At 46.1% G+C, this 25,402-nt stretch overlaps 1 long non-coding RNA gene across 1 annotated transcript; it reads left to right on the forward strand.

Annotated features, from left to right (window-relative positions):
* The first annotated feature begins 10,045 nt into the window (after positions 1-10,045).
* Positions 10,046-25,153, forward strand: LOC137371770 (uncharacterized). Its single transcript, XR_010975284.1, has 3 exons — positions 10,046-10,218; positions 23,602-23,694; positions 24,832-25,153. It is a non-coding gene; the product is annotated as an uncharacterized lncRNA (long non-coding RNA).
* The last annotated feature ends 249 nt before the right edge of the window (positions 25,154-25,402 follow it).

The following is a 25,402-nucleotide window of genomic DNA, read 5'->3' on the forward strand; positions in this document are numbered from 1 at the left end:
ATGGGCATTTTTGTTTGTAGTAAGTTACTGAAGACAAGGGAAGAAGTGTGAATGACATACAGAAATGAGTTTTGCCCGATGGGGAATGTGTCTGATGGTGGGTTGCCTTGAGGATGAAAGGTAATTCTCCAGGGTACTGATGTTCCTTTGACTTGCATTGCTCCAAGGAATGGTCACTCACTGGCATAAACTTTTTAATCGTCTTTCTTCCAATTTTTTCCCTTTTCCAGAGCCCACATCAGAGATTGATAAAACATTGGGTCAATCTGATGTAGTATCTCACTGGGTAATGTTTCTAAATTTTTTTTTATTCATTCATGGGATGTGGGCGTCACTGGCCAAGCCAGCATTTATTGCCCACCCCTAATTGCCCTTGAGAAGGTGGTGGTGAGCTGCCTTCTTAAACACTGCAGTCCATGTGGGGTAGGTACACCCACAGTGCTGTTAGGAAGGGAGTTCCAGGATTTTGACCCAGCGACAGTGAAGGAACGGCGATATAGTTCCAAGTCAGGATGGTTTGTGACTTGGACAGGAACTTGCAGGTGGTGGTGTTCCCATGTATTTGCGGCTCTTGTCCTTCTAGGTGGTAGAGGTCGCGGGTTTGGAAGGTGCTGTCTAAGGAGCCTTGGTGTGTTGCTGCAGTGCATCTTGTAGATGGTACACACTGCTGCCACTGTGTGTCGGTGGTGGAAGGAGTGAATGTTTGTGGATGGTTTCTAAATGTCATGATCTTGGGTAAAGCTAGTTTGTAAAGTTTTTAAATAAAAAAACAAATTGCTGGAAATACTCAGCAAGTCAGGCAGCATCTGTGGCGAGAGAAAGAGTTAACATTTCAGGTTTGATGGAAAGTCACAGACCTGAAACGTTAACTCTTTTTCTCTCTCCTCTGATGCTGCATGATTTTCTGAGTATTTCCAACATTTTCTGTTATTTGTTTTCCAGCATCTGCAGTATTTTGTTTTTGTATTTGTAAAGGTTTCATCTGACTGCAACTTTCATTAAAAGAACATTTTAACAATTGAGATTAGAAAACTTGAAAGTAACATCTATTGAGGCCTTGGAGACAAAAAGTGGAACTTGAAATATGTGATGCTGGAGTTTGAGAAGAATACAAGTATTAACTTGGCTCATTGAGCGATTAAAAACCAAGCCCATTATCTAGACCGAGACATTTCAGTGCTGTACTGAGGGAGTGCTACATTTTTGAAGGTGTGCCATTCTTTGTTAAACTGAAGTCTGATTTGATTTTTTGATTTAGAGATACAGCACTGAAACAGGCCCTTCGGCCCACCGAGTCTGTGCCGACCATCAACCACCCATTTATACTAATCCTACAGTAATCCCATATTCCTACCACATCCCCACCTATCCCTATACATAACCTATACTAGGGACAATTTATAATGGCCAATTTACCTATCAACCTGCAAGTCTTTGGCATGTGGGAGGAAACCGGAGCACCCGGAGGAAACCCACGCAGACACAGGGAGAACTTGCAAACTCCACACAGGCAGTACCCAGAATTGAACCCGGGTCGCTGGAGCTGTGAGGCTGCGGTGCTAACCACTGTGCCGCCCTAAAGTCCTGCCTGTTTATTGAGATGTGCTATCGATAATGTTGTACACAATGCTTTGAAAGTGAAGTCATGAAACGAGAATTGGAACAATTTAGGATTCACGTTGAGCGAGAGCATCCAGACATTGCATGGAAAGGAATTGACATGTTAGTTTTCTTTCACAATGACTTGCTTGTGCAGGCATTCTTTAACCTTATTTCAGACAAACGTTGGCCCTTGAAGTTGACTCAGAACCTGGCAGAGGATTGCTCTGCCTTTTCCCTCTCCTCCGAACAAATAGCTTACTGACACCATTTAGGCTCAGATAGCTGGTACCTGTCAAACTTTACCTTTGCATGAGTCATAGCCATATAGCACCCATTTTTTAGAGATCATACGGCCGCATAAGGCTGCAAAATGGCAGGCAGGAGGTGCGTGCACACTTCCGACTGGAAATGTGCTGCCCATCATATTGGGAAAGGGCAAGCAATACATCCTTTACCCATGTCTGAAGCAGGATATGGGGTCAAATGCCCACAAGGTGGGTGAGAGTAGAGTTCAACAGGGATTGAAGATGATTACTTCAGCCTTCCCCATCTTTCACTGAAAGAATTGCAGCTTATTCAAGACTGGATGTTAGATAAGCTATATAACAGTAGAAGCAGGGGAGGATTCGAAGTAGGTGTCAGAGAGGTAAAGAGAGAAACAGAGGGTTGGAGATTGGTTAATAGTTTTCAAGGACAGAGGGGTTGAGTTGTTTTTTGAGGAGGAGAGTGACACTGGTAGTTTTAAAAGATAACCTTGGAGAAGGCATGAGTGAAGTTGGGAGAAAATAGATACAAAGTTGTTGCCTGGCTTTGCTGCTGATCACAAACTCCAGGTCATCATTTAAAATTGCAGACAGACTGGGAGCACACATTTGGTGACACCATCATGAGTTAAGCCTGTGGGGTGATATAGGCATCATTTTCCCCTTTACCATGTCGCCAGAGTGGAACTTCTTTGGAAACAGGAATTGTGATACAATGACCTTTTCACCTTCACACACATAACACATCCTAATGAGGACGTAGCAGAGGCCCTGCTGAAACTGCATATATTTTTTTATAATAATTATGATTTAGTGACATTATACCTCCCCTTTTCAATAATATATGATCTGTCCAGAATTAACCTGCATTTTGAGTTATCTTAGTAAGGATAATATAAGATAAAGGATTAATTTATATTCTCTCTTTATATTGGTGCATTCTGCATCCAGTCACGTCTCAGTTGCATGGTCTAGAAGACTTGATGAGTAGTAGTATGGGCGGCACAGTGGCGCAGTGGTTAGCACCGCAGCCTCACAGCTCCAGGGACCCGGGTTCGATTCTGGGTACTGCCTGTGCGGAGTTTGTAAGTTCTCCCTGTGTCTGCGTGGGTTTCCTCCGGGTGCTCCGGTTTCCTCCCACATCCAAAAGACTTGCAGGTGATAGGTAAATTGGCCGTTGTAAATTGCCCCTAGGTGATAGGGGATATGGGATTACTGTAGGGTTAGTATAAAGGGGTGGTTGTTGGTCGGCACAGACTCAAATAAAAAATACATTAAAAAAAATAGAGCTGCATTCAAGGTCTCCTACAACCTGCTGAGGGACCAGAGTCCCTTCATTCCTGCTGGGAAACTCCTCATTACACATTGCACCATCACTTACTCTTTTATGACTTCCTCAGGACGAGGCCAGTGAGTACGTCGCTGAAAAACTATTAATAACGGAAGGCACCAAGGAGTAATGGCCAATAAATGTTATTGGTGACGTGCCCTCTTGTGTTGGAGAGCTGTCATCAGACTGCAGCTGTTGGTGAATATCTGTAAGTATACCTGCAGTAAGGGTTATTTAAAAAAAAAATTGCTCAGGCCCACAACGGTAACCACAAAGTTTCCACTTTACCCTCTGAAATGGGGAGAGAAAGCATGCAGGCTGCCCTTGTTCTGCTCTGCAGCAATAGAGGTGTGGAGCACTCTGAAAGGTGGGGACATTATTCTGATTGTATTGCACCCCTTCCAGCATTGTGCTTGTATCATGTTCTGTTATAGAAAACCTCCCAGAAATGAGCAGGCAATTAGGTAATAGCTTACCGTTAAATCCTCCATTTTCCTGGCAATTAAAAGTGCTGGCTCTGAATCGGGGCCATAGCTTGACTTGGTACTAGAGCCAAGTTAAAGTTGATTTAAACATCGGACAAAGTGAATGAATTCTTTAATCATGAATTGGAGGAGTTTCCAGCAGCCATCAGAAATGCAATATTTTTGCACTAAACACCTTAGATTCTTGTGCAGGATAGCTTCCCACACAGCTTATTAATGTCACAACTTTTTACTTGTGACTCATTAAAAGCTCACCTTTTAGACATGCCGCATACGCTGTTTAAGGAGTGACTTAGATGTACGAGCCGTGCCTTTGGGCAGAAACCTAATTGAATGGTGCCGGTTTTAATGATGTGTTAGTTCAACATCTCTCTCCCAATGCTGCACCACTATACTCAGAGTTTTCAGTATGGATCTCGGATGACATTGTTTGAAATATATAATTGTCCTTAAGATACACAGAGTCATCTACTAAGCTTTAAACAAAAAACCTCAACATAACTCAGCATATGATAGACTATGCATGTTTTATGTTAACGTATCGTGTGCAATCAAGTAACACCCTGTGGGATTTTCAGCTTGTTTTAAAGTCATACCTGTTATATGCAAAGCTCATTCAGAGGTTGCTTTTCCTGCTTTATTCTTGTAAACAATATGCACTTGCTGATAAAATTTGAGATTAGAGACCTAGTTTTAAAAACTCCATTATTTCTGACCTGTCTGCAGCCTTTGACATGGTGGACCACACCATCCTGCTCCAACGCCTGTCCACTGTTATTTAGCTGGATGGGACTGCTCTTGCTTGGTTCCATTCTAATCTATCTAATCATAGCCAGAGAATCACTTGCAATGACTTCTCTTCCTGCTCCTGCACCATTACCTCTGGTGTTCCCGTAAGATCTATCTTTGGGCCCCTCCGTATTCCTCATCTACATGCTGCCTCTTGGCAGCATCATCTGCATTAGTTTTCACATGCATGCCGACGACACCCATCTCTCCCTCACCACTACATCTCGCAACTCCTCCACTGGTGCTAAATTATCAGGCTGCTTATCTGACATCTTGTATTGGATGAGCAGAAACTTCCCTCAATATTGAGAAGATGGGAGCCGTTGTTTTCGGTATGTGCTGCAAACTCCATTCCCTAGCTACCAACTCCAACCCTCTTCCAGGCAACAGTCTGAGACTAAACCAGTCTGTTTGCAACCTTGGTGTCACATTTGACCCCGAGATGAGTTTCCGACCTCATATTCGTACCATCACTGAGACAGCCTATTTCCACCTCCCTAACTGCGCCCCTGTCTCAACTCATCTGCTGCTGAAGCCCTCATTCATGCCTTTGTTACCTGTAGACTTGACGATTCCAATGTACTCCTGACTGGCCTCCCACATTCTACTCTCCGTAAACCTGAGGTCATCCAAAACTCTGCTGCCTGTGTCTTAAGTCCCGTTCCCTTATCACCCCTGTGCTCACTGACCTACGTTGGCTCCTGGTCAAACAATGCCTTGATTTTAAAATTCTCATCCTTGTTTTCAAATTCCCCCATTGCCTCGCCCCTCTCTATCTCTATAATATTCTGCAGCCGCACAACCCTCCGAGATATCTGTGTTCCTCTAATTCTGGCCTCTTGTGCATCCCTGGTTTTAATCAGTCCACCATTGGTGCCTGTGCCTTCAGCTGCCTCGGCCTCAAACTCTGGAATTCCCTCTCTACACCTCTCCGACTCTCTACCTTGCTTTCGTCCTTTAAGATGCTCCTTAAAACCTACCTCTTTGACCAAGCTATTGGTGATCTGACCTAATATCTCCTTATGTGACTCATTGTCAACCTTAGTTTTATTATGTACCTGTGAAACATCTTGGGACATTTTATTATGTTAAAGTCACTTTATAAATATAAGTTGCTGTTTTCAGCAATATGGTGCAGCACTGCAGTATGTGATTTATTTTCTTCTTTTACAGGGTGTTCCCTTCACAGCTGAAGTCAAGTAAAATAATAACACGCAATACAGTGGGGAGAGGGACTGGTTGGCAAGTGTGAGTGGAGGAGTTTTATTTCATTGCAAGTAAAACAATCCACTATGCAGGGTGCATGTTCAAATTATTCCCCAGCTGTAGCTTTTATGTTTAAAACAAAACACTTGTGAAAATAAATTGTTGGGTGGAGAGTCTAGCTCTATGGAATGTGCTGCTGTGTGCTATGTGCACAGGGAATGTTGCCAAGTGACTCCAGTGGTATGCAGAAACTGAACTGGACCAGCCATGTAAATACTGTGGCTACAAGAACAGATCAGAGGCTGGGAATTCTGCAATGAGCATCTCGCTCCTGACTCCCTAAAGCCTGTCCACTATCTACATGGCATAAGTCAGGAGTAATGCAATACTCTCCACTTGCCTTGATGAGTCGTCTTCTTAGGCAGTCCCTTGGGAACGAGGATGACTTTCTTCCACTCCAGGGTTGTAGGTCCTTAGGTGACTGAATAGTCCAATTCTGGATCCGCACACTCTGCCACAGGTGGGGCAGGTGGTGTTTCGTGAGGCGAGTGAATGGGATGTTCAAATTTCCGAATGGTTCTTCCACTGTTTGCACTTGGTCGCTGCGTGGGAATGTTGACGTCGTTCGAACTGGCTGGCACCTTCACAGATGCTTCCTTTCCATTTTGGGTGGTGTCGGGCAAGAAATTCCCACAAATCAGTGGAGATGTCACATTTTTTCAGGGAGATTTTAAGGACATCCTTGTAGCGATTCCTCTGCCCTCCTGGTAGCCTCTTGCTGTGACGGAGCTCGGAATAGAAAGCTTGTTTTGGGAGTCCTGTCGGGCATGCGGACGCTGTGGCCCGCCCAGCGTAACTGACTAGCCATGACCAGTATCGCGATACTGGGGACGTTGGCCTGAGAGAGGACACTGATATTGGAGCACCTGACCTGCCATTGAATTTGCAGGATCCTACGGAGGCACTGCTGGTGATATCTCCAGGGCTTTGAGATGTCTAAGCTGTGCAGTGTCCATGTTTCCGACTCATACAGGAGGGCAGGTAACACTGCAGCCCTGTAGACTATGAGCTTGGAGCTTGATGAATGCAGCTCTAACAACACTCAAGAAGTTCAACACGATCCAGGTCAAAGCAATTCACTTGATTGGCACCCCATCCACCACCTTAAACATTCACGCCCTCCACCACTGGCACATAGCGGCAGCAGTGTGATCCACTGCAGCAACTCAGCAAGGTTCCTTCGACAGCACCTCCTAAACCACCGACCTCTGCCACCTAGAATGACAAGGGCAGCGGATGTATAGGAACACCACCACCTGCAAGTTCCACTCCAAGCCTCTCAATATATCACCGTTCCTTCACTGTCACTGGGTCAAAATCCTGGAACTCCCTCTCGAAAAGCACTGTGGGTGTACCTACACCATATGGACTTCAACCGTTCAAGATGGCACTCACCACCACCTTCTCAATGACAACTAATGATGGGTAACAAATTCTGACCTTGCCAGTGATACCCAAATCCCATAAATGAATTAAAGTAATGGAGGTGAGAACAAAGAGCAGTGGGGACAGAGGAAGAGGAGCAGACAGTTGAGCCGATAGTCCAGATTGTAGAGACAAAGAGGTCAATAAGTTCCTCCCATTTAATACCAAAGGTGGTGTTACAATGTTGGACTTTCCTTGTGCTGACGGCCAAAGATCACTCCATATGTGCGTCCTTATGCCCTACAAACCAGAGTCTGCCTTTAAGCATCAATATCTGGGCAACAGCAATGAGCCCAGAGGTTGAATAGAAACTTTTATCATCATATTCACCTTACTGTATATATCATGTGCCTTCAAATGACCATCTTTGAATTCAGAAGGCAATGGAATAAACAAAAACCTTGGCTTAACAACAAATTTTTAAAAACACATTTAAGATAAATAGTATATTTGCAATATACAGAACCCAGCTTCCTTCCCAGAATATGGAAAAAAATAATCCCATGTTAAAGTTTACAGTAAAATCTGATAACTTTGTGGGGATTCACTGCTAAGCCTATTAGATATATGCTCCAACTCATTGTCAACCTTAATACAACAGCAAATTACTATGGATGCTGGAAACCTGAAATAAAAACAGAAAATACTGGAAATACCGATGAGGTGTGGAAGCATCTGTGGAGAGAGAAATAGCATTAAAGCAGTATGCAGATGCAGCAAGCAACTAGGAAGGCAAATGGTATGTGGACCTTCATCACAAGGGGATTTGAGTACAGGGGTGGATGATCCATCTCGGCCTCCTGAAATCCCCAGCATCACAAATGCCTGTCTTCAGCCAATTCGATTCACTCCACATGATATCAAGAAACAACTGAAGGCACTGGATACTGCAAAGGCAATGTCCCCTGACAACATTCCAGCAATAGTACTGAAGACCTATGCTCCAGAACTTGCCGTGTCTCTAGCCAAGCTGTTCCAGTACAGCTACAGCACTGGCATCAACCCTGCAATGTGGGAAATTGCCCAGGTATGTCCTGTACACAAAAAGCAGGACAAGTCCAACCCGGCCAATTACCGCCCCATCAGTCTACTCTCAATCATCAGTGAAGCAATAGAAGGTGTCATCAACAGTGCTAACAAATGGCACTTGCTTAGCAATAACCTGCTGACTGATGCTCAGTTTGGGTTTGGCCAGGGCCACTCAGCTCCTGACCTCATTACAGCCTTGGTTCAAACATGGACAAAAGAGCTGAAGTCAAGAGGTGAGGTGAGATTGACTGCCCTTGACATCAAGGCAACATTTGACTGAGTATGGAATCGAAATGCCCGAGCAAAACTTTAGTCAATGGGAATCGGGGGAAAAGCTCTCCGCTGGTTGGAGTCATACCTTGCAGAAAGGAGGATGTTTGTGGTTGTTGGAGGTGAATCATCTCTGCTGCAGGACATCACTGCAGGAGTTCCTCAGGGTAGTGTCCTAGGCCCAACCATCTTCAGCTGCTTCCTTCAATCATATGTCAGAAGTGAGGATGTTCGCTGATTGCACAATGCTCAGCACCATTTGTGACTCCTCAGCTACTGAAGCAGTCCGTGTAGAAATGCAGCAAGACTTGGACAATATCCAGGCTTGGACTGATAACTGGCAAGTAGCATTCACATCACACAAGTGCCAGGCACTGACCATCTCGAACAAAAGAGAATCTAACCATCTCCCCTTCCTGTTCAATGGCATTACGGTTGCTAAATCCTCCACTATCAACATCCTGGGGTTTGCCATTGACCAGAAACTGCACTAGAGTAGTCATATAAATACCATGGCTACAAGAGCAGGTCGGAGGCTAGGAATCTGCGGTGAGTAACTCATCTGATTCCTCAAAGCCTGTCCACCATCTACAAGGCATAAGTCAGGAATGTGATAGAATACTCTTCACTTGCCTGGATGGGTGCAGCTCCAACACTGAAGAAGCTTGACACCATCCAGGACAAAGTAGTCTGCTTGATTGGGACCCCATCCACACACATTCACTCCCTCCACCACTGACGCACAGTGGCAGCAGTGTGTACCATATACAAGATGCACTGCATCAACGCATCAAAGCTCCCTAGACAGCACCTTCCAAACCTGGGACCTCGACCACCAAGAAGGACAAGGGCAGCAGAAGCATGGGAACACCACCACCTGCAAGTTACCCTCCATGCCACACACCATCCTGACTTGGAACTATATCACCGTTACTTCACTGTCGCTGGGTCAAAATCCTGGAACCCCTTTCTAACAGCACTGTGGGTATACCTACCCCACATGGACTGCAGCGGTTCAAGAAGGCAGCTCACCACCACCTTCTCAAGGGCAATTAGGGATGGGCAGTAAATGCTGGCTTGGCCAGTGACGCCCACATCCCATGAACGAATAAAAAAAATAAAGACGTCTTGCTGTAATTGTATAGCGCCTTGGTGAGACCTCACCAAGAGTACTGTGTACGGTTTTGGTCTCCTTATCTAAAGAAGGATATACTTGCCATAGGGGGAATGTTTTATTGCATTAACGATGCTATATAAATACAAGAAGTTGATGTTGAATGCAAGCCTTTCTGTGATATATTCGTTTCCTTGCACCAATATCAATTAGGTGCAGTGGCCACTCAGAGCAGGCTTGTGGTTGCCAATCTAATTATCAGATTCTTACAGCCAGCAGCCAGAACACTTTCATCTCATCAATATGAGCTGGTTTGGAACTAACACAGCTTTTAGAAATGAAAGGCCTCCTACCGAGCCCATTGCATCATACAGTTGCCCTGTTAAACTTTGTAGCTATCCATTGTTTTTATTAACTAGGATTGTCTTTAGAATCCTGAAGAGCTCACTCATTCAAATCGCAAAACAAATTGAGTCACTGGTAGAGTGGGAAGCAAATTTGTCACAGCAGGACTCCATTTAAACGAGATGCTGAAACCCTGAGCCCCTGCTGCCTGTATTGTGTTGTGTGAAGTGATAATTGTATATCGAAAGAAAAGCAAATACTCATCTTCCCTCCGCGTCTGAGATGATTCACACACAGCTGGTAAGGACACTACTGTTTCATAATGGTCAAAAATGTATCCCATTGAGCAGCTTACATTCGATTTTCTCACCTTTTATCAAATGCAAACATCTGTTTCGTTCATACTTGAATTATACTTTGAATGTTATGTTTTGCTCATTGATGTGAATAATTCAGGCACTTTTTGCTAGCTCTGTCTGTAAAATACTGGTCCATCTCCCTGATTGATGCTACATGACTGAATAATATAGCACTCGCCATTCACACAAGACACTTGGTTTAATACAGGTTCACACATGCCCCTGCAGGTAAGGTCAAAGGAGCTATGTGAATATAGTTCTTCCACACTCATCCATAGAGTTTTATCAATGACGATACCTGGGTTATGAGAAATGTTAATATTAGGTGCGTAATGTTGGCCTTTTGTGCATTACCGATTTCCACTGCTCCACTATCGATGGCTCTGCTGAAACTCTAAGCTCTGGAATTCCCTGCCTAAACCTCTCTGCCTATGGATAGAGCACATCTCTCCTCCTCTGCACCTCCTCGACCAAGGCCTCCAGTGCAGCATTGAAAAATCTTGGATCCCACTCTCTCTGACTGTTATTTTTTTTTTATTTACAAAATATACATTATTCATAAAAATCTGTAAAAAATACATTACCAAACAGTTTCAAACAGCACCAAGTCAAAAAATACTAACAGTGCAAGGGTGATCAGTTTCCTTCATTACAATCATGAGTTGCCTCACAACCCTTCCATTTCATATTTGTCATGCCATATACATTTTTACATTTTACAGCAAACAAAAATTTTCCCGATACAGTTCGAGGGGTTTCCCATGGATCCAGCCCCTCTGTTCAGCTTGGTGGGGGGACCTTACACAGTGGTTTTTCCCCATTGAGCCTTTGCTGCGGCTGCCCCAAGCTTTAGCGTGTCCCTCAGCACGTAGTCCTGGACCTTGGAATGTGCCAGTCCGCAACATTCGGTTGTGGACAACTCTTTGCGCTGGAAGACCAGCAAGTTTCGGGCAGACCAAAGGGCCTCTTTCACCGAATTGATAGTCCTCCAGCAGCAGTTGATGTTTGTCTCTGTGTGCGTCCCTGGGAACAGCCCATAGAGCACAGACTCCTGTGTTGCAGAGCTGCTTGGGATGAACCTCAACAAAAACCACTGCCTCTCTTTCCACACCTGCTTTGCAAAGACACATTCCAGAAGGAGGCGGGCAACCGTCTCTTCCCCACCACAGCCACCATGAGGGCAATGTGCGGAGGGGGTGAGACTTCGGGCGTGCAGGAAGGATCTGACGGGGAGGGCTCTTCTCACTACCAGCCAAGCTACATCTTGGTGCTTGTTTGAAAGTTCTGGTGATGAGGCATTCCGCCAAATGACTGGCGGTCTGCTCAGGGAACCATCCGACATGATCCACCATCTCATTTTCCTGTAGGGCCTTGAGGACATTCCGTGCAGACCACTGCCTGATGGACCGGTGGTCAAAGGTGTTTTCCTGCAGAAACTGCTCCACGAAGGATAGGTGGTACGGCATAGTCCAACTGACTTTTTTTTTAATTTCCAAAATATACTTTATTCATAAAAATCTGTAAAAATTTCATTGCCAAACAGTTTCCAAACAGCACCAAAAAATACAAACATTGCAAGGGAGATCAGTTTCCTTCAATACTGTCATGAGTTTCTTCCCAACCCTTCCGTTTCACAATTGTCATGTCAATTACAGTTTTACATTGACAGCAATTGAGAATATTAACGATACAGTTCGAGGGGTTTCCCATGGATCCAGCCCCTCAGTCCAGCTTGGTGGGGGAACCTTACACTGTGGTCTTTCCCCATTGAGCCTTTGCTGCGGCTGCCCCAAGCTTTAGTGCGTCCCTCAGCACGTAGTCCTGGACCTTGGAATGTGCCAGTCTGCAACATTCGGTGGTGGACAACTCTTTGCGCTGGAAGACCAGCAAGTTTCGGGCAGACCAAAGGGCGTCTTTCACCGAATTGATAGTCCTCCAGCAGCAGTTGATGTTTGTCTCGGTGTGCGTCCCTGGGAACAGCCCGTAGAGCACAGACTCCTGTGTTACAGAGCTGCTTGGGATGAACCTTGATAAAAACCACTGCATTTCTTTCCACACCTGCTTTGCAAAGGCACATTCCAGGAGGAGGTGGGCGACCGTCTCTTCCCCACCACAGCCAACGCGGGGGCACTGTGCGGAGGGGGCGAGACTTCGGGTGTGCATGAAGGATCTGACGGGGAGGGCCCTTCTCACCACCAGCCAAGCTACGTCTTGGTGCTTGTTTGAAAGTTCTGGTGATGAGGCATTCCGCCAAATGACTTTGACGGTCTGCTCGGGGAACCATCCGACAGGATCCACCGTTTCCTTTTCCCGTAGGGCCTTGAGGACATTCCGTGCAGACCACTGCCTGATGGACCGGTGGTCAAAGGTGTTTTCCCGCAGAAACTGCTCCACGAAGGATAGGTGGTACAGCACCGCCCAACTGCATGGAGCATTCGGCGGCAATGTGACCAGGCCCATCCTTCGCAACACCGGGGACAGATAGAACCTCAGCACGTAGTGACACTTGGAGTTTGCGTACTGGAGATCTACACACAGCTTGATGCAGCCGCACACGAAGGTGGTCATCAGGATGAGGGCCACGTTGGGTACATTTTTCCCGCCCTTGTCCAGAGATTTGAACATCGTGTCCTTCCGGACCCGGTCCATTTTAGATCCCCAGACGAAGCGGAAAATGGCTCGGGTGACTGCCACGGCGCAGGAGTGGGGTATGGGCCAGACCTGCGCCACGTAGAGCAACAACGTGAGCGCCTCGCACCTGATGACCAGGTTCTTACCCACAATGGAGAGAGATCGCTGCCCCCACATGCCCAACCTTTGTCGTACCTTGGCTACTCGCTCCTCCCATGTTTTGGTGCACGCCCCGGCCCTTCCGAACCATATCCCCAGCACCTTCAGGTAATCTGACCTGACGGTGAAGGGGACAAAGGATCGGTCAGCCCAGTTGCCAAAGAACATGGCCTCGCTCTTGCCGTGGTTAACTTTGGCTCCCGAGGCCAGTTCGAACTGGTCGCAGATGCTCATCAGTCTACGCACGGACAGCGGATCCGAGCAGAAAACGGCGACGTCATCCATGTACAGGGAGGTTTTGACCTGAGTGCCTCCCCTCCATGTGATTGTCACCCCTCTTATGCTCGCATCCTTCCTAATAGACTCAGCAAAGGGTTCAATACAGCAAACAAACAAGACCGAGGACAGAGGACAGCCCTGTCTGACTCCAGATTTGATCGGGAAACTTTCAGATTCCCACCCGTTGATTGAGATTGCGCTACTGATGTTTGTGTAGAGCAGTTGGATCCAATTGCAGATTCCCTCCCCAAACCCCATTTTAGAAAGCACGTCCATCATGTAGGTGTGCGATATCCTGTCAAAAGCCTTCTCCTGGTCCAGGCTGATGAGGCAGGTGTCCACCCTCCTGTCCCGTAGGTAGGCGATCGTATCCCTGAGTAGCGCGAGACTATCAGAGATCTTCCTGCCGGGTACAGTACAGGTCTGATCGGGGTGAATCACCAACTCCAGAGCAGACTTGACTCGACTGGCTATGACTTTGGACAGAATCTTGTAATCAACATTAAGCAGTGAGATGGGCCTCTCCCCCTTCTGCTTGTAAATGAGGGTGATAGAACATAGAACATAGAAAAATACAGCACAGAACAGGCCCTTCGGCCCACGATGTTGTGCCGATCCTTTGTCCTCTGTCAAGGACAATTTAATCTATACCCCATCATTCTCCTTTATCCATATACCTATCTAAAAGCCGTTTGAAAGTCCCTAAAGTTTCTGACTCAACAACTTCCCCAGGCAAGGCATTCCATGCCCCGACCACTCTCTGGGTAAAGAACCTTCCCCTGACATCCCCCTTATATCTCCCACCCTTCACCTTAAATTTATGACCCCTTGTAACGCTTTGCTCCACCCGGGGAAAAAGTTTCTGACTGTCTACCCTATCTATTCCCCTAATCATCTTATAAACCTCTATCATGTCACCCCTCATCCTTCTCCGTTCTAATGAGAAGAGGCCTAGAATGTTCAGCCTTTCCTCGTAAGACTTATTCTCCATTCCAGGCAACATCCTGGTAAATCTCCTCTGCACCCTCTCCAAGGCTTCCACATCCTTCCTAAAATGAGGCGACCAGAACTGCACACAGTACTCCAAATGAGGCCTTACCAAGGTCCTGTACAGCTGCATCATCACCTCACGGCTCTTAAATTCAATCCCTCTGCTAATGAACGCTAACACCCCATATGCCTTCTTCACAGCCCTATCCACTTGAGTTGCAACTTTCAACGATCTATGCACATAGACCCCAAGGTCTCTCTGCTCCTCCACATGCCCAAGAACCCTACCGTTAACCCAGTATTTTGCATTCGTGTTTGTCCTTCCAAAATGGACGACCTCACACTTTTCAGGGTTAAACTCCATCTGCCACTTTTCAGCCCAGCACTGCAACCTATCCAAGTCCCTTTGCAGACGACAATAGCCCTCCTCGGTATCCACAACTCCACCAACCTTTGTATCATCTGCAAATTTACTGACCCACCCTTCGACTTCCTCATCCAAGTCGTTAATAAAAATCACAAACAGGAGAGGACCCAGAACTGATCCCTGTGGCACGCCACTGGTAACTGGGCTCCAGGCTGAGTATTTACCATCTAAGACCACTCTCTGCCTTCTATCAGTTAGCCAATTCTTAATCCAACTGGCCACATTCCCCACTATCCCATGCCTCCTGACTTTCTCCATAAGTCTACCATGGGGGACCTTATCAAATGCCTTACTAAAATCCATGTACACCACATCCACTGGTTTACCCTCATCCACTTGCTTGGTCACCTGCTCAAAGAATTCAATCAGGCTTGTGAGGCAAGACCTACCCCTCACAAAACCGTGCTGACTGTCCCGAATCAAGCAGTGTCTTTCCAGATGCTCAGAAATCCTATCCCTCAGCACCTTTTCCATCAACTTGCCTACCACCGAAGTAAGACTAACTGGCCTGTAATTCCCAGGGTTGTTCCTATTCCCTTTCTTGAACAGGGGCACAACATTTGCCACCCTCCAATCACCTGGTACCACCCCCGTCAACAGAGAAGATGAAAAGATCATTGCCAGCGGCTCTGCAATTTCATCCCTTGCTTCCCATAACATCCTTGGATATACCCCGTCAGGCCCGGGAGACTTGTCTATCTTCAAGTTATTCAAAAACCCCAACACATCTTCCCTCCTAACGAGCACTTCCTCGAGCTTACCAGTCTGTTTCACACCGTCCTCTTCAGTAATACACCCCTTCTCATTCGTAAATACCGAAGAGAAGTACTCATTCAAAACCTCACTTATCTCTTCCGGCTCAACACACAGTCTCCCGCTATTGTCCTTGACCGGACCTACGGTCCCCCTAGTCATCCTCATATTTCTGACATACGCGTAAAAGGCCTTGGGGTTTTCTTTTATCCTACCCGCCAAGCATTTTTCATGCCCTCTCTTAGCTCTCCTAATCCCTTTCTTCAGATCCTTCCTGGCCATCTTGTATCCCTCCAGAGCTATGCCTGTGCCCTTTTTCCTCAACCTTATATACGCATCCTTCTTCTTCCTAACAAGACTCTCAACCTCTCTTGTCAACCACGGTTCCCTCACATGACCATCCCTTCCCTGTCTGACAGGGACATGCTTATCAATGGCCCCTACTATCTGCTCCTTGAAAAAGTTCCACATTTCGACCGTGCCCTTCCCTGCCAGCATATGCTCCCAACTTATGCTCCTCAGTTCCTGCCTGACAGCATCATATCTACCCTTCCCCCAATTGTAAACCTTGCCCTGTTGCACATACCTATCCCTCTCCATTACCACAGTGAATGCTACAGAATTGTGATCACTATCTCCAAAGTGCTCGCCCACCAACAACTCTATCACTTGCCCTGGTTCATTACCTAGTACCAAATCCAATATTGCCTCCCCTCTGGTCGGGCAGTCTACATACTGAGTCAGAAAAGCTTCCTGGACATACTGCACAAACACTACCCCATCCAAACTATTCGATCTAAAGAGTTGCCAATCAATATTTGGGAAGTTGAAATCCCCCATAATTACTACCCTGTGACTTCTGCTCCTTTCCAAAATCTGTTTCCCAATCTGCTCTTCCACCTCCCTGCTGCTATTGGGGGGCCGATAGAAAACTCCCATCAAGGTGACTGCTCCTTTCCTGTTCCTGACCTCAACCCACAGTGCCTCAGTCGGCAGATCCTCCTCGAAAATTCTTTCAGCAGTTGTTACACTATTTCTAACTAACAATGCCACCCCCCCCACCTCTTTTACCACCATTCCTAATCTTATGAAAACATCTATAACCAGGTACCTCCAAGAACCATTCCTCCCCCTCACCTATCCACGTTTCAGTGATGGCCACAACATCGTAGTCCCAAGTGCCCATCCACGCCTTCAATTCACTCACCTTATTCCTGATGCTTCTTGCGTTGAAGTATACGCACTTTAACCCTTCTCCGTGCCCATCTGTCCTCTGCGACAGTGCTACCTTCCCCAATACCTCACTACACTCTTTGTCTTTCTGAGTGGACCCACTGGTCCCTGGACTACAAGTCCGGTTCCCATCCCCCTCCCAAACTAGTTTAAACCCTCCCGAACAGTACTAGCAAACCTCCCTCCCAGGATATTGGTGCCCCTCTGGTTCAGATGCAGCCCGTCCTGTTTGAACAGGTCCCATCTTCCCCAGAATGCAGTCCAATTATCCAAGAACTGGAAGCCCTCTCTCCTACACCATTCCTGCAGCCACGTGTTCAGCTGTGCTCTCTCCCTATTCCTAGCCTCACTATCACGTGGCGCCGGCAACAAACCAGAGATAACAACTCTGTCCGTCCGAGCTTTCAGCTTCCAGCCTAACTCCCTAAACTCACTTCTAACATCTGTGCCACCCTTCCTTCCTACGTCGTTGGTGCCAATGTGCACCACGACCTCTGGCTGCTCCCCCTCCCCTTTAAGGATCCTGAAGACGCGATCACAAACATCACGGACCCTGGCACCAGGTAGGCAACAAACCATCCGTGCGTCTCGCTTGCGCCCACAGAACCGCCTGTCGGTACTCCTCACCATCGAGTCCCCGATGACTAGTGCTCTCCCATTCTCCCTCCTTCCCTTCTGAGCCACAGTGCAGGACCCCGTGCCAGAGGCCCGTTCACTGCAGCCTGCCCCCGATAGGCCGTCCCCCCCAACAGTATCTAAAACTGTATACTTGTTGCTGAGGGGAACGACCACAGGAGATCCCTGCACTGACCTCTTCCCACCTCTAACTGTTACCCAACTGCCTTTGTTTTGTGGAGTAACGACATCCCTGTAGCTTCTATCTATCACCCCCTCAGCTTCCCGAATGATCCTCAGTTCATCCAGCTCCAGCTCCAGTTCCCTAACACGATGATGATGCCTTTCCTCATGGATTCTGACATGCTGCCGGCCAGGAGCATACTCTCGTATACTTCCAGCAGGTCCGGGCCGACCCAGTCCCACAGGGCCGAGTACAACTCGACCGGTAAGCCGTCGCTCCCGGGAGTTTTACTCGTCTCGAAAGACTCGACGGCCTTTGTCAGCTCGTCCAGAGTTAGCGGCTTGTCCAGTCTCTCCCTCCTGCTGTCATCTAAGACCTCTGTGATAGATAACAGGAAGGACTGGGAGGCTCTGCTGTCTGTGGGCTTCACGTCATACACCCCAGCATAAAAGGATTTGCTGATCCTTAGTATGTCGGACTGCGAAGACGTTACCGAGCCATCTTCTTCCTTCAGGCTGCTGATAACAGAGCTCTCTCTGTGTACCTTTTGGAAGAAGTAACGCGAGCACGTCTCATCCTGCTCAATGGAGCGGACTCTGGACCGGAAGATGATCTTGGAGGCCTCCTTGGCAAAGAGCGAGGCCTGCTGGCTCTTCACCTCTTGGAGGTCCTCCTTGACCTCGACCCCCATTGACTGCAACCGGAGTAGATTTTGCATAATTTTCTGGAGTCGGGACATTTCCCTCTGTCTCTCTCTCGCCTTCTGAACACCTTTGTGGATGAAGAACCTCTTGATGTTCTCCTTAATCGCTTCCCACCAGTGAACTGGAGACTCAAAGAGGGGTTTCACGGTCCTCCAACCTTTGTAATCCCTTTTGAGTTCCTCAACGTTCTCTGGGGTCAGCAGTGTCGCAACTGACTGTTATGCCATTACTGAGTGTTTCCCAGGTCAGAATCAGTGGCAGAACGACTTCCAACAACTGCTCCAGGCAAAGCATACCTCCCCTTGAAGAGATGCAGGCTGGTTTTAAGTACCGCAGGCTAGCTTGTACTTGTGCTCGCCTCTCACGATTTTGCATCCCCTCAAACGTGCAGCCACTGAATCTTGCGGTCAGCGCCTGGCTGCACGCTGCAATCATGTTCATTAACATGCAGCACGGAGTTGACTTATGCATGCATCGGAAGCTATGGGTGTGGGTTAATCCTGCATCCTGATCCCTACGTCTGTTTTAGTGGGCTATTGAGTTTTGCTCCCCCACCAAGTGTGTGTATAACTTTGTGACCTTTTTTATATTCTTTCACAGGATATGGGTATCGCTGGCCAGGCCAGCATTTATTGCCCATCCCTAATTGCCCTTGAGAAGGTGGTGGTGAGCTGCCTTCTTGAACCGCTGCAGTCCATGTGGTGTAGCTATGTGCTGTTATGTGCTGTGCAGCCACAGTGCTGTTATGGAGGGAGTTCCTGGATTCTGACCTAGCGACAATGAAGGAACAGCGATATACTTCCAAATCAGGATGGTGTGTGGCTTGGAGGGGAACTTGCAGGTGATGATGTTCCCATGCATCTGCTGCCCTTGTCCTTCTTGGTGGTTGAGGTCGTGGGTTTGGACGGTGCTGTCTAAAGAGCCTTGGTGTGTTGCTGCAGTGCATCTTGTAGATGGTACACACTGCTGCCACTGTATATCAGTGGTGGAGGGAATGAATGTTCAAGGTGTTGGATGTGGTGTCAATCAAGTGGACGGCTTTGTCCTGAATGGTGTCGAGCTTCTTGAGTGTTGTTGGAGCTGCATTCATTCAGGCAAGTGGAGAGTATTCTATCACAGTCCTGACTTGTGCCTTGTAGATGGCGGACAGGCTTTGGGGAGACAGGAGGTAAATTACCTGCTGCAGAATTCTTAGCCGCTGACCTGCTGTTCACAGAATCATAGAATTGTTACAGCGTAGAAGACCATTCGACTCAGCATGCCGGCTCTCCGAAAGAGCAATTCACTTAGTGCCATTCACCTGCCTTCTCCCCATAACCCTGCATATTCTTCCTTCTCATATAACAGTCTAATTCCTATTTGAATTCTTTAATTGAACCTGCCTCCACCATACTCTCAGGCAGTGTATTCCAGACCTTAACCACTTACTGCGTGAAAATGTTTTCCTCATGTCATTTTTGCTTCTCTTACCAATTACTTTAAATCTGTGTCCTCTCGTTCTCCATCCTTTCACAAGTGGGAACAGTTTCTCTCTATCTACTCTGTCCAGACCCCTCATGATTTTGAATACCTCTACTAAATCACCTTCTCAGCCTTCTCTTCTCCAAGGAAAACGATCTTAACTTCTCCAATCTATCTTCATAACTGAAGTTCCCCATCCCTGGAACCATTCTCGTGAATCTTTTCTGTACTTTCTCCACTGGCCTCACATCTTTCCTAAAGTGCGGTGCCCAGGTGCGGTGCCCAGAGCTGGATGCAGTCCTCCAGCTGAGGCCGAACTAGTGTCTTATATAAGTTCAACATAACTTCCTTGCTCGTGTACTCTATACCCCTCTTAATAAAGCCCAGCATTCTGTATGCTTTGTTAACCACAGTAGCCACAGTACTTATATGGCTGGTCCAGTTCAGTTTCTGGTCAATGGTAATCCCCAGAATGATGATAGTGGGGCATTCAGCGATGGTAATGCCGTTGAATGTCAAGGGGAGATGGTTGGATTCTGTCTTGTTGGAGATGATCATTGCCTGGCACTTGTGTGGCACGAATGTAACTTGCCACTTATCAGCACAAGCCTGAATGTTATCCAGGTCTTGCTGCATATGGACACGGGCTGTCTCAGTATCTGAGGAGTTGCAAATGGTGCTGAACATGTGCAATCATCAGCAAACATCCCCACTTCTGACCTTATGATGGAAGAAAGGTTATTGATGAAGCAGCTGAAGATGGTTCGGGCTAGGACACTATCCTGAGGAACTCCTGCAGTGATGTCCTGGAACTGAGATAATTGGCCTCCAACAACCACAACCATCTTCCTTTGTGCTAGGTATGACTCCAACCAGTGAAGCGTTTTCCCCTAATTCCCACTGACTCCAGTTTTGCTGGGGCTCCTTGATGCCAGACTCGGTCAAATACTGCTTTGCTGTCAAGGGAAGTCACTCTCACCTCACCTCTTGAGTTAAGCTCTTTTGTCCATGTTTGGACCAAGGCTGTAATGATGTCATGAGTTGAGTGGCCCTAAACCAGCAAACTGAAAACCAGGTTCCCAGGAAGCGAGTGCAAAGAGAAAACATACAATTGAAAAGGTTCCTTGTGACCTAGTCATTATACCCTATATCCCAAAGTCCGGGTGATTAATATGTATCAAAAACAGCGGCAGTCCTAATACCGTCCCTGGGGAACACTGCTGTATACTTCCCTCCAGTCAGAAGCACAACCATCAACTCCTACGTTGTGCTTTCCATTTCTTAGCCAATTTTGTATCCATACTGCCACTGTCTCTTTAATCCCATGGGATTTAATTTTATTAACAAGTCTATTATGTGGTATTTTATCAAACACCTCTTGAAAATACGATACACAGCATCAGCCGCATTACTTTCATCAACCCTCTCCGTTACTTCACCAAAGAACTCGATCAAGTTACTCAACACAATTTGCTTTTATCAAATCCATGCTGGTTTTAATTTATGAACACATATTTTTCCAAATGACAATTAATTTTGTCCTGTATTATTGTCTCTAAAAATTTCCCAATCATGGACATTAGGTTGATTGGCCTGTAGTTAATGGGTTTATCTCTGTCCCCTTTTTTAAACATGGCTGTAACATTTGGAGCCCTCCAGTCCATTGCACCTCCTAAGGTGGATTGGAAAATTGTGGCCAGAGCCTCTGTAATTTCCACCTTTACGTCTCTCAGCAAGGATGCATCCCGTCGGTCCGGGTGACTTTTGTACTTTGAGCGCTGTCAACTTTTTAAGGACCTTCTCTTTATCTATTTTTGTCCTTTACTGCTTCCTCTTTTACTGTGAGATTGGCAGCATCCACTTCTGTAGTGAAGACAGATGCAAAGTATGCATTTAGTACCTTTGCCTCTATAAGAAGATCTCTTTGTCCCTAATCAGCCTCATCTTTCCTTTGACTGCCCTTTTATACTTATTCAGTTCTTCTGTGTTCTTTCTTTATTTAACTTGGTTCTCTATTGTAATATGAGCCTGACATTTGTCATAAGCCTCTTTTCTCTGTTTCATATTAATCTCTATATCTTTAGTCATCCAGGGGGCTCTAGCTTCAGATATCCTTCCATTGACCCTTGTGGGACTATGTTTACTCTATACCCTAACTATCTCCTCTTGAACACTTCCCATTGCTCATTTACTGTTTTACCTGGATTCCAATCCACCTGGGCCTGATCCTTTTTGAACTCAGTGAAATTAGCCCTACTCCAGTTAAATATTTTCACGTTTGATTGCTCCTTGTCCTGTTCCATAATGCTCTAAACTTAACTTGTGATTAATGTTTCCCCCATTGAAACATGCTGCACTTGCCCCACTTCATTCTTTAGAATCAGATTAGCACTGCTGCCTTCCACGTTGGGTTTGAAACACACTAATCAAGAAAGTTCTCCTGTACCCATTTCCAGAATTCCTCCCCTTTTTTGACCTTTACACTGTTGTTTTCCCAGTCTACATTAGAGCATTTAGGATGATGACTGCAGCCTTCGACTGAATGGCTAGCAGGCAGATCCATGGCTGATGCATCATTCCAGTAGAATTTCCCACTACCTCTTGTATAAGACGTTACAATACTGCTAGGGAACTGCAACCACTCAATTGCAAAATCAGCAAAACAGGAGACAAGTGATTTTATCCACCCAAAATAGAATTCTGTCCATAAAACCAAAAATGTTCAAGCTTCCTGTCCAAGACTCTAGTATGTAGTAAAATGCACTCCTGATTTTCATTTTGTCCCAGTTTGGTTGTACTGTTGAGGATATGAGTGACTGCAGTTAATAGCAGTTAAAATAATTGCCTAATGGATGGGAGGGGTTTACAGTACTGCAGGAATAGGGAGAGAAAAATACCAAAGCTACTGCTTAACCTGAAAGCTATTATTGTAACAGCAGGTGGCAATGCTTCTGGGACATGAACTGAATTCAGAATCAGTCCATATTGATTGTATTTTCACATCCAACTGCAACACGCAATTGTGGGGAGTCGCAGGGGTAGACAACAGTCGTATCAGTGGTGTAGTGTTAATTCTAGAACTGGGGCATCATGTACAGGGTTTATTTTTTAAGGATGGGCCCTCAGGAAGTTCTGCTTGTGTTTTTAACACTTTGATTAGTGCGCTTTCCCCCATTTTGGAGTGCACTTAACACATGTTAGTATTTTCTGATCACAAAGTAACTAAGGATGAGGGAGACCATTTGGCTCATTACCAATCATTCATCCGGACAGATCCCAATTCCCCCCTCCTCTCATTGTAATTCTTGGGCTTTTACCTACGCAGCTGCATCTTCCAGATGCAACACTGTGATAATGACTGGAGAGCCTGTTTTTGTGCTGTTGATTGAGGGACAATTATTGGCTAGGACACCAGGGATAAGACTGAAGAAACTTGGTCTTTTCAGCCTGGAAAGAAGACTTTGAGAGGTGACCTAATCGAGGTATGGAAGATTGTTCAGGGACTGGGAAAAGTAAACCTAGAATATTACATTAAATTAAACTGCAGATAGAGAATGGGGGACACAGGTTCAAACCAGCAAAAGGCAATTTTATAACTGATATCAGGAAATTCATCTTCACATGCATCTTCCAGATGGCAGGAAAAAAGACAAAAGCGCAAGGGGAGAGCCAACTGTGTAACAGTCCCGACAAACAAATTTTTCTGCAGCACCTGTGGAAGAGCCTGTCGCTCTAGAATTGGCTTTTATAGCCACTCCAGGCGCTGCTCCACATACCACTGACCACCTCCAGGCGCTTACCCATTGTCTCTAGAGATAAGGAGGCCAAAGATGTGTCTCTGTCTATCTATCTGTTTATGTGTGTGCCTGTGTGCCTCTGTCTGTCTAGGTTGAGGAACAGATGAAGGCTGCGGAGACCAGGGAGAGGTGAAAGAGGACAGGCAGCAAGCTGAGGAAACTGCACTGTTTTGAATGAAAAGGAGTAAGTGGTGACTGCAGACACTAAAAAATTTTTCAGAAGAGATAACATAAATGAGAAATTAAAAATGTAAATTGTTTAAAGCTTTAATTTTTAGTTTAAATCTTATTTCATGGAAGTTCTGCCGCAGCTGACCTAGCAGACAGCTTAAAGGGCTTAAATACAGCATCAGGCTGCATAAAGTTGGTTTGTATTCCCTCGAATTTAGATAGTTGAGAGGTGATCTTATCGAGGTGCTTTAAATAAGAAAGAAAAGGTTGTTTGGGTGGAGCAGGGGAATTTCAGCAGCATGTCACCTGGGCAATCAGATTAATGTAGCAGGAAAATGGAGATGGGTAAATGTTCACACAACAGTAAGAACTTTTCCAGTTCCATTAATCAAGAGAAGTCAGGGAAGAAGTGAGAGTCTGGAAGACTATGCTGATGAGATGAATTGGAGGATGAGGAGAAAATATTTAATACCTGTCAATGAATATGTGCATGAAGTACTTACAATATCATGAGGCCAAATGTCATGTTATTGAATGTCATGTGATTAAATTTCACACAATCAAACCTTCAGGAATATATTCCAACCAGAGTTGGCAACTCCACATAGAGTAGATCCAGAGAAACAATGTTCACTTCTGGGGGAATTTGGGACAAGTGGCATTTGAACAAATGTCTGGTGTCAGGAAAACCCAATATGCCAAATGGGAAATATTAATTTTATCGGTTGGAAACTCACATTAGACTTTTAATGGAAAAATCCTACAAGTTACCTTAAAAAACTGGCAGCCAAGATGGCCACTGCAATTTACATTTGAAACACCAGGAGATTTAACTGGAGACGAGAAGTCTAACAAAGGCCAGCCAGAACAATGGCTTGCTCTAAGTGATTGAATTATCTAGAATGGCTTTATCAACCCGGCCATCAAGGCCATTCCCACCCATTGACTTTGAAAGAGCCAAACCCCTCCAAGGTGACTGCACATCCTGAGGCATGTAGCCCCTTGAATTTCAGAGAAGATTACAGAAAAAACCTCATCAAAAACAAAGGGGTTTGATAGAACCATGTGACTGCTTGCAAAACAGCAGACAGGCAGTAACTGAAAAGCCAGCAATGAAGCAGGCTCTCGCTCTCTCTCTCTCTCTCCCCAGAAAATATCAAGAGAAGATCCGGCTGTGACTGGGAACCCCCTCAAGCCTACAGACCGCTACAGCCAGCAACCAGGGGATGAGAATCAACCACCAACCTTCTGCCTTCAGGACCCCCAGGGGCAAAACCAACCACCATGCACGTGGCGCAGTGAGGACTTCAAGACTACAATTTCAGTTGAGGACTATTGGAGTCACATACTGTATTTAAGTTCCATTTAATCCAGACCTTAATCCAGCCACCAAATCTGTTTCCCTCTGTGATCTATTTGTGTGTGTATGACTCTCATGCGAATGTGTGCATGAAGTGTTTTTAGTATTTTAAATTGGGTTAGAGTGTTAAGTATAATAAACTTACCTCTTTCTTGTTTACATTCAAGAAGCCTGTCTGATTGGTTCTTTTGCAATCACGTCAGAGGAACAGATGCAAAGGCTCACTGAGGTGGTGAGCTCAACCACTGTGTTGGAAAAGGATAAACCCTGTTGCGGTCAAACAAAAGAAGGGGCGAAAGGGGAGCCTGAGACCACCTCCTCACCTGGCCATAGCACTGGAAATATCTAGTTGATGGAGCTA

This window comes from Heterodontus francisci, chromosome 7 (assembly GCF_036365525.1).
Source record: "Heterodontus francisci isolate sHetFra1 chromosome 7, sHetFra1.hap1, whole genome shotgun sequence".
Taxonomy (NCBI): Eukaryota; Metazoa; Chordata; class Chondrichthyes; order Heterodontiformes; family Heterodontidae; genus Heterodontus; species Heterodontus francisci.